Below are 11,078 nucleotides of genomic sequence, written 5' to 3'. Positions count from 1 at the left end.
AACACCTTCTATTTGTTGTGAAAGTTATTCAAGCTCTTATCCTTTATGTGGCACAATATTTTGCACCTTTTTTAATTTCTTATATATTTTTGAATGCAGGTCGGAAGCAGCTATGGTGGCTTCATTGGAAATTTCATTACACATGACCACAACCTGCTAGCTAGTTAGGAGTAGGTCTAGTTACATTTTAGTTACCTGCACATTCATCCTACATTCATTCTCTATAGTTTTTGTTGTCTTTTGATTTTATTTCCTTGGTGTGTGTTTTCTTTTCTTTTGTTTTGTGAGACCCAACATGAAGATGCTCTAGTTCAAAAGGCAATGTGGCAAAATTGGAAAGAGTTTGGTGACACTGCAACATTTGGCTAACATGTAGTCCTCCTTCTTTGTGTGAGTTACATCTTTTGGTCGATGAAGTTCTGATGAAAAATATGATCCGTCTATAAGGAGAGTTTTTGTCGAACCATGATACCTATGTCTATTCCTGAAAACCTTATGCCCGCACTCAATTCTGTATGTTTCAGTATTTTCACGCTTATCCAATCAGTAGAGGAGGAAAATGGGAAAACTCAAACAACCGAACCTAAATCATAGGTATTTATATACTTCTTTGAAGGAAAAATATCTCCTGCTCTCAATAATTCAAGATCCCTCTTCTTCCCATCAAATGAATAAGTGCTTATGCAAAGTCCTCTTTAAGTATAGAAATAAAGGCAAAAGAAGAGAAATGCTTCATGTGTAGAGAAGTGAAGCAAGCAACTCCATCGGGGTATTTTCCAGGCTCGTTAGCAGCAAAGCAATGTTTTTGTTCCTGTAGTGACTTCTTCGGGGTACTTTCCAGGCCTGCTGATAGTAGAGAAACACCGGAGATGAAAAAAATAGTCTGAAAATATAAAGCTTGCAAACTACACTATTATTTCCAACTAGAAACATTGTGATATTCTTGAATCTTATGATTGTGTTCAAACTGAGAAGGCACAAAGGGGACCATGTTTATTCACGGGGTAAGTGGGGAATCCAAAGTAATATGCATGATGAATCAATACTCCTTGAAGAACTAAGACATTGCATAGAAGAGTCAACCAACACAGAGAAGCTGGAATTCTACTAGTGTGTAGCCAAGTGTTGTTGTTGCTACAACACCCACAAAAATTTTGGCCTGCACCAAATTTCGGAGCCTACCTTGGTCTCACAAATTGTCATCACAAAAATTTAAATCCATTGTATGTGTTTTCTCTAAGTATTTTGGTAGCTTTTGCAAGAAAAGAAAAATGTCGTCTTTTCACATGTTAAGTGTCGCACAATGAATATGAGCTTGTTTTGGTGGTTTTAAGGGGTTACCTTTGTGTAAATGATTTGATATTACCATGTCAACATCCATCACACTCGTTTCCAAAGTCGTAAGCATTGTTGCACAAGTGTCGTCACGGTTGTTGCAAAGTGTATCTTTAGTGTCACACTTTTTTTGAGTCGTTGCAAATTTGTCACAATAAGGGAAGTATGTTGTTCATGTGTCCTGGGTGATCTATGTTGTTGTGTCGTTAAGTATTTTAAGTGTGTGATCACAATCGAGTATTATCATTGTTCACGTCAGCTTCATCGATCCCACAGTTAGTTAAATTTTGAAGGCTCTCTGACCAAGTAACTTAGCCTCATCTAACCCTACTGAACTGCACATTGCACAATATAAACCCTCTAGCTACAACCCTACCTCTTGACACTAGACAAAGAACAGTTCCTGCCTCTCAGTATTGCACACTGCGTTGTTTCATTGCTCAAACATGGACCTTGGCCTCCAAAATTGTGCAATTCAGCCCTCTAGATTGGCCTCAATCGCACATTGCGTAGTCGCAGACCTCAAGCCCGATCCTTCAACTCCTGAGTTGCGTAATTGCGCAGTCACCCAGCCTCCTCTACCTTCCAGGACTATGCACTAGGCAGAATCAGTGCTCAACCCCTCAACATGACTTACTGAGTTACCAAATTGCGGAATTTTCTTCCTTGGTCCAGCCTGGACTGTGCATTGCGTAGTCTCAAGGATCAAGCTTCACCCCTAACTTCCTGAGCTACACAATTTCATAGTCACTAAGCCTCTCCCTCAACCTGCCACCCAGTTCAGGCTCAGTCAGTAGATCAACATGAAACATCTTAGACTAGGGGTTTATTGAACTGATGTCATCTTTTCATGAGTGAATTGCAAATGCAGGTACTCTATCATACCATGACAGGATGATGAAGAAGGAGATGGAGAAGGGAAACATGTTGAAAGACATCTTTGTAGCTGATTATGCAAGTTGATCAATCAAGAGAAAGAAAAAGGACACTAATTTGTGATCGCAGCTCAAGACCTAATATCACTGAAGACTCCTTACCTCTAAGCCATATGGAGGTGGATAGAAGAGCATTCCCAAGAAGACACATAGCAAGGAGAAACAAGAATGGCTTGACATTGCCATGTCATCAAGAAGTCCATGTCAGCAGTTTCATGTCATGCCATGTCTTGAGTCGTCATATGCCACATCATTCTTGTCGATTATGTAATTTATTATTCAAAAATGTATTGTAAAGTGGAAGCGTGAAGGACATGTACAAAATATGAAGAGTCATGTAAAGTTGAAAAGTCATAGGAAGTCAAACAATCATGAGGGTAGTCAAAGAGTCAGAAGGGAGGTGAAGCATCACCCCATTGGTTATATATACACCCTCATTGTATAAGCAAAGATATTTTCACCTCGGCTCCTTGCACAAGGCATTAGAAAGACAAACTAGTTCTTTTGAGGAGTAAGTGGTGGCTCCAACGCTCCACTATTGGAGCTAGTGGTGTTTGATGTATACATGTGTCTTGGAACTTTTACTTAATATATGAAGCCTGATGGCCAACACGTTCTTCATGCATGGATTATGAATGTTTGTAAGGTTATTCTATGAATTTTTATGATTCATGCTTGTTTTCACATGTAGTAAAGTAGTTGAACTATTTTAGTTATTTTAGTGCTTATCATATTGAGAATGTGTTGTTTTAGTGTGCGTGTTTCTACCAAAGTGGTACTATTACCTCTCTCTTAGAGGCTCACCTTCTTTTCCCCTCCGCAGTAGAAGAGCCTTGACACACCTACAACCAAACACTCACCAGGCACACTTTCTTTTTGAAGGCACACATGCTTTCCTCTCTCTTATTGACAACTAAAGCCAAGGAAAACATATAAGAATATATGGCAACCGGGGCAATACATCGGATGGGGCTCCTATTCCAAATGGTGGGAGGTCTAATTGAGACTTCACATCAGGGAGACCCCCTTGTTTGATGGATTTCCAACACCATCAACAAGACCAACACACTATCTATCATATCCACATCAACAAGTGGGTTATACAACCTTGTCAAAAAGGTTGATCTTACACTAGATATCTTGAAGATGAAGATGTTGAAAATGTAGCAAGAAAAGTCTCAACTTGATTTTTTCCTTAATTAAATTGAGAAAAATTGAAATTCCATATCATTAAAAAGCTTGGAAGAGTTAAATAAGGTGACATGGTTGTTATCACTTAGTTAGCTTAGTTAATTCAAGTTGGGGGCATGAACTTCAATTATGTGCAATGATTCCTAAATTTTAGGATCCTAGGTTGAGTTAATTTTATTTGTAACAATTTAATTCATTTAAATAGAGTTATGGTAAATTAAACTAGTTCTAACTATTGGAGGAACTAGTGGAAGGTCATGTTTTGGAATAGGAAATTCAACCACACTCAGTGATCATCCAGATAATTAATCAATCAACCTAAATTAACTCATGCATGCAAAGAATTCAATTTACCCAGTTAAGATTGGAGTTCAATGGCAATGGACTATCAATTGTAAACTAATTGAAGTTGTACAGGTGGTGCATGCAGTGAGAGGAAGACCCTAAAGGAATCACACAATACAAATGAGGGAATTTCCTAATTAATAGGGGCCTAACTCCCAAGGGAACAACACAAGGAATTAAGAGCTTGAAGGACTTGAAATTTGGCTAAGTATTGCCCAGGCTCAATCAGTCAAGTGGAGATAGAAGATAAAGGTGCAGGTTGTGCTAAAGATTGAGAAAACATATGTATTTCATCTCTATTCTCTGATTAACAAAATAAATATAGAAAGGGGTTTTGAGCAGCTGATTTCCTCCAGATAAATCTCTATGCATGTGTGATGTTTCCTTTTGCATGTCTATGATTCTTGTTTTATATGGTGAATTAACTTCTGCAGATGAGTAGAGTAGCTTCAAGTCTTGTGATTTACTGAATTTCATGAGAAGTTTTGAATCTACACATTAATTTCTACGTGGTATCAGAGCTATATTTGTAGAAATTTCCACATGGTATCAGAGCAGGTTTCACAACAGAGAAGATATTTCAAACTTGTTATTGCAGGAGGATCAAACTTGTAGGATCATTTCTTCATAGCTAGCAAGATGGATTTCTATGGACTAAGACTCGAGTATGCCCTTGAGGGAAGCTTGAATTATGTTGCTTGGAAGGACCGCATGGAGGCAATGCTGGAAGATAATGGGTTGAAGGAATTCATTGATAATGATATCCAGAAACTGGCAGCAGCTGATGCTCAGAATCTAGAAGATTGGAAGAAGTGTGTAGCTAGAGCCAGGAGGATCATCCTGGAGGGTGTGAGAGACCACATAGTCTTGAAACTACATGGAAAAGAGACTCCCTTTGTTATGTCGAAGAATCTCAATGAGCTATTCAGAAATATCAATGAAGCCAAGAAACTTGAACTGATGAAGAAATTGAGGATTGAAGATAAAGGGTATGAGGTAGTCTTCAAAGATGGGAAGGCCTACCTCAATCATCTTGCTTCAAGCCAAATCAAGCAATTTGGTGTCAGGATCAGAGCCTCTACATATTAGAGGAAGATGCATGCACAATCTTGAGGAGCAAGGCAGGGATTATTGTGGTTGAGAGGGAGCATGATTTAGCTCTTAAGAAGAAGCCTCAACTAGTTTGCAGTTGGGCTGACCAAGGGGATGATGATGAAGAGGACAAGTCAGAGACCTCCATTAGGAGGAGAGTTTGAGCCAAGTGGGAAGAGGGATCACATGCAACCATAACTCTAGGAGTGAGGTGGAGCGATGTAAAGCCCTAGTCCCAAGAGTTGCATAAATTTGGGCAGGGTCCATGGAGGTGTGTTTGTCTCATGGATCATTACCCTTGCTACAGGGGACCACAATATTCAGTAGGAGGAGGATCAATGTCAGTCAGATACTAAGGAGTGAAGAGGAATGTTGACAGTAGAGCAGGAGGCTTAGTAGTAGAGTCGGTAGCAACACAATTTTCCTAATAGACAATTGCACATTGATTCAATGATTATTTTTATATTTGGATTCTTCTTAGTTGCAGATGTTGCAGTAGTAGTAGAAACAAAGAGAATTTTTCCATGCAGTACATTCCAAAGGTGTTGGATCAGGGTAGATGTGAATCCCTTTCTTGCTAAGAGGGAGTGTTGGAAATGCAGCAAGAAAAGTCTCAATTTGATTTTTTCCTTAATTAAATTGAGTAAATTTGAAATTCCATATCAACAAAAAGCTTGGATGAGTTAACTGAGGTGACATGGTTGTTATTACTCAGTTAACTTAGCTTATTCGAGTTAGGGGCATGGAATTCGTTTATGTGCAATGATTTCTAAATTTTAGGAGCCTAGGTTGAGTCAATTTCAGTTGTAACAATTTAATTCAGTTAAATTGAGTTATGGTCAATCAAACTAGTTCTAATTGTTGGAGGAACTAGTGGAAGGTCAAGTTGTGGAAGTGGAACTTCAACCACACTCAGTGATCATGCAGACAACTAAACAATCAACCTAAATTAACTCATGCATGTAGAGAATTCGAGTTACCCAGCTAAAATTGGAGTTCAAGGGAAGTGTAATATTAGTTGTAAAATAATCCAAGATGTACAGGTGATGCATGCAGTGAGAGGAAGACCTAAAGGAATTTCACAATCTAGGTGAGGGAATTTCCTAATTAATAGGGGCCTAATTCCCAAGGGAACAACGCAAGGAATTAGGAGCTTGGAGGGCTTAAAAATTGGCTAAGTATTGGCCAAGTTCATCGAGTCAGACAGAGATAGAAGATACAGTTGCAGGTTGTTGTGAGTCATCGCAAATTTGTCACATTGAGGGAAGTATGTTGTTCATGTGTCCTGGGTGATCTATGCTTTTGTGTCATCAAGTATTTTAAGTGTTTAATCACAGTCGACTATTATCATTGTTCACATCAGCTTCATCGATCCCAGAGTTAGTCAAATTCTGAAGGCTTTCTGACCAAGCAACTTAGCCTCATCCAACCTTCCTAAACTGTGCATTGCACAGTATCAACCCTCTTGCTGCAACCCTGCCTCTTGACACTACATAATGCACAAATATTGCCTCCCAGGGTTTCACACTGCGTTGTTTCACTGCTCAAGCTCGAACCTTGGCCTCCAAAACTGTGCAATTTAGCCCTCCAGCCTGGTCTCAATCTCAAGCCCAATTTTTCACCTCCTGAGATGCGTAATTGTGCAGTTACCCAACCTCCTCTACCTTCCAAGGCTGTGCAATAGGATGAATCAGTGCTCAACCCCTCAACATGGCTCACTGAAGTACCAAATTGTGCAATTGTTTTCCTCGGTCCAACTTGGACCGCGCATTGCACAGTGTCCAGGATCAAGCTTCACCCCTAACTGCTGCTTGAGCTACGCAATTTCACAGTCACTAAGCCTCTCCCTCAACCTACCACCCAATTCAGGCTCAATTAATAGATCAACATGCAACATCTTAGACTAGGGTTTTATCAAACTGATGTTGTCTTTTCATGAGTGAAATGCAGATGCAGGTACTCTATCATACCATGACGGGATGATGAAGAAGGAGATGGAGAAGTGAAACATGATGGAAGACATCGTTGCAGCTGAATATGCAAGCTACTCAATCAAGAGAAAGCAAAAGGACACCAATTTGTGACCACATTTCAAGACTTGATATCATTGAAGACTCCTTACCTCTAGGCCATATGGAGGTGGATAGAAGATCATTCCCAAGAAGACACATAATAAGAAGTAGCAAGAAATGGCTTGACATTTCCATGTCATTAAGAAGTCCATGTGAGTAGTGTCATGTCATGAGTCGTCATATGCCACATCATTCTCATGGATTATGTAATTTATTATTCAAAAATGTATTGTAAAGTGGAAGCGTAAAGGACATTTACAAAATATGAAGAGTCATGTAAAGTTGAAAAGTCATATGGAGTCAAACAATCATGAGGGTAGTCAAAGAGTCAGAAGGGAGGTGAAGCATCACCCCATTGGTTTTATATACACCCTCATTGTATGAGCAAAGGGATTTTCACCTTGGCTCTTCGCATAAGGCATTAGAGAGACAAGCTAGTTCTTTTGAGGAGTAAGTGGTAGCTCCAACCTCCACTATTGGAGCTAGTGGTGTTTGATGTATACATGTGTCTTGGTAATTTTATTTAATATATGAAGCTTGATGGCCAACACATTCTTCATGCATGAATTATGAATGTTTGTAAGGCTATTATGTGAATGTTTATGATTCATGCTTATTTTCACATGTAGTAAAGTAGTTGGACTATTTCGGTTATTTAAGTGCTTATCATATTGAGAATGTGTTGTAGTGATTGCAATGGCCTTCACATTTTTGTGGACTATTCCGTTGGATATTAGATAAACATCTCTTTTGTGTGTGTTTTTCTACCAAAGTGGTACTATTACCTCTCTCTTAGAGGCTCACCTTCTTTTCCCCTCCGCAGTAGAAGAACCTTGACACACCTACAACAGAATACTCACCAGGCACACTTGCTTTTCGAAGGCACACATGCTTTCCTCTCTCTTGTTGACAGTTAAAGCCAAGGAAAACCTATAAGAGTATATGGCAACTAGGCTCCTATTCCAAATGGTGTGAGGTTTATTGAGACTTCACATCGGGGAGACCCCTTGGTTGATGGATTTCCAACACTGTCAACAAGACCAAAACACTATCTATCATCCATATCAAAAAGTGGGTTATACAACCTTGTTAAAAAGGTTGATCTTACACTAGATATCTTGAAGATGAAGATGTTGAAAATGGAGCAAGAAAAGTCTCAGCTTGATTTTTTCCTTAATTAAATTGAGAAAATTTGAAATCCCATATCAACAGAAAGCTTAGATGAGTTAAATAAGGTGACGTGGTTATTATCACTTAGTTAGCTTAGTTAATTCAAGTTAGGGGCATGAACTTCAGTTGTGTGCAGTGATTCCTAAATTTTAGGATCCTAGGTTGAGTTAATTTTAGTTGTAACAATTTAAACCATATAAATAGAGTTATGGTAAATTAAACTAGTTCTAACTATTGGAGGAACTAGTGGAAGGTTAAGTTTTGGAAGAGGAAATTCAACCACACTCACTGATCATCTAGATAACTAATCAATCAACCTAAATTAACTCATGCATTAGAGAATTCGAGTTACCCAGTTGAGATTGAAGTTCAATGGCAATGTATTATCAATTGTAAACTAATCTAAGTTGTATAGGTGGTGCATGCAGTGATAGGAAGACCCTAAAGGAATCATGCAATCCAGATGAGGGAATTTCCTAATTACTAGGGGTCTAATTCCTAAGGGAACAACACAAGGAATTAAGAGCTTGGAGGACTTGAAAATTGGCTAAATATTGGCCAGGTTCAATTAGTGAGGTAGAGATAGAAGATACAGGTGGAGGTTGTGCTCAGGCTTGAGCAAACATATTTATTTCATCTCTATTCTCTGATTAATGTAATACAAATAGGAAGGGGTTTTGAGCAATCGATTTCCCTTAGATAAATATCTATGCATGTGTGATGTTTCCTTTTGCATGCCTATGATGCTTGTTTTAGATGGTGAATTAAATTTCGCAGATGAGTAGACTAGCTTCAAGTCTTGTCATTTAGTAAATTTCATGAGAAATTATGAATCTACACATTAATTTCTACATGGTATCAGAGCTCTATTTGTAGAAATTTCCACATGGCATTAGAGTTGGTTTCACAACAAAGAAAATATTTCAAACTTGTTATTGTAGGAGGATCAAACTTGTAAGATCATTTCTTCATAGCTAGCAAGATGGATTTCTATGGATTGAGACTCGAGTATGCCCTTGAGGGAAGCTTGAAATATGTTGCTTGGAAGGACCGCATGGAGGTAACGTTGGAAGATATTGGATTGAAGAAATTCATTGATAATGATATCCAGAAATTGGCAGCAGCTGATGCTCAGAATCTAGCAGATTGGATGAAGTGACAGCTAGAGCCAAGAGGATCATCTTGGAGGGTGTGAGAGACCACATAGACTTGAGACTACATGGAAAAGGGACTCCCTTTGCTATGTGGAAGAATCTCAATGAGCTATTCAGAAATAGAAATGAAGCCAAGAAACTTGAACTGATGAAGAAATTGAGGATTGAAGATAAAGGGTATGAGGTAGCCTTCAAAGATGGGAAGGCCTACCTCAATCATCTTTCTTCATGTCAAAACAAGCGATTTGGTGTCAGGATCGAGATCCTCTACACATTAGAGGAAGATGCATGCACAATATTGAGGAGCAAGGAAGGGATTACAATTGTTTTGGTTGAGAGGGAGCACGATTTAGCTCTCAAGATGAAGCCTCAACCAGTTGGCAGTTGGGCTAGCCAAGAGAATGATGATGAAGATGACCAGTCAGAGACCTCCATTAGGAGGAGAGTTCGAGCCAAGTGGGAAGAGGGATCACATGCAACCATACCTCTAGGAGTGAGGAGGAGTGATGTAGAGCCCTAGTCCCAAAAGTTGCATAAATTTGGGCAGGGTCCATGGAGGTGTGCTTGTCTCATGGATCATTACCCTTGCTACAGGGGACCACAATATTTAGTAGGAGGAGGATCAATGTCAGTCAGATACTGAGGAGTGCAGAGGAGTGTTGAAAATAGAGCAAGAGGCTTAGTAGCAACACAATTTTCCCAGTAGACAATTGCAGATTGATTTAATGATTATTTGTATATTTGGATTCTTCTCAGTTGCAAATGTTGCAGTAGTATTAGCAACAGAGAGAAGTGTTACATGCAGTACATTCCAAATTTGTTGGATTGGGGTAGATGTGAATCCCTTTCTTGCTAAGAGGGAGTGTTGGAAATGCAACAAGAAAAGTCTCAATTTGATTTTTTCCTTAATTAAATTAAGGAAATTTGAAATTCCATATCAACAGAAAGCTTGGATGATTTAACTGAGGTGACATGGTTGTTATCACTCAGTGAACTTAGCTAATTCGTGTTAGGGGCATGGAATTCATTCATGTGCAATGATTTCTAAATTTTAGGAGCTTAGGTTGAGATAATTTCAATTGTAACAATTTAATTCAGTTAAATTGAGTTATGATTAGTTAAACTAGTTCTAATTGTTGGACGAACAAGTGGAAGGTTAAGTTGTGGAAGTGGAACTTCAACCACACTCAATGATCATCCAAATAACTAATCAATCTGCCTAAATTAACTCATGCATGTAGAGAATTTGAGTTACCCACTTAAGATTAGAGTTCAAGGGCAATGTACTATCAGTTGTAAACTAATCCAAGTTGTATAGGTGGTGCATGCAGTGAGAGGAAGACCCTAAAGGAATTGCACAATCTAGGTAAGGGGATTTCCTGATTAATAGGGGCCTAATTCCAAAGGGAACAACACAAGGAATTAGGAGCTTGGAGGGCTTGAAAATTGGCTAAGTATTGCCCAGGTTTAGTGAGTCAGGCAAAGATAGAAGATACAGGTGCAATTCGTGCTCAAGTTTGAGCAAGCATTTGTATTTCATCTCTATTCTCTAATTAATGCAATTCAGAGAGGAAGGGGTTTTGAGTTGTTGCTTTCCCTTAGATAAATCTCTATGCATGTGTGATATTTCCTTTTGCATGTCTATGATTCTTGTTTTAGATGGTGAATTAACATTCATAGATGAGTAGAGTAGCTTCAAGTCTTGAGATTTAGTAAATTTCATAAGTAGTTTTGAATCTACACATTAATTTCTACAAAAAATGAAACCAATATCTCAGAACAAA

This window comes from Pinus tabuliformis, chromosome 1_2, assembly GCF_031772625.1.
Source record: "Pinus tabuliformis cultivar Carrire ecotype Pingquan chromosome 1_2, CPIR1, whole genome shotgun sequence".
NCBI classification, from domain to species: domain Eukaryota; kingdom Viridiplantae; phylum Streptophyta; class Pinopsida; order Pinales; family Pinaceae; genus Pinus; species Pinus tabuliformis.
Note: the sequence above shows the minus strand (reverse complement) of the source record.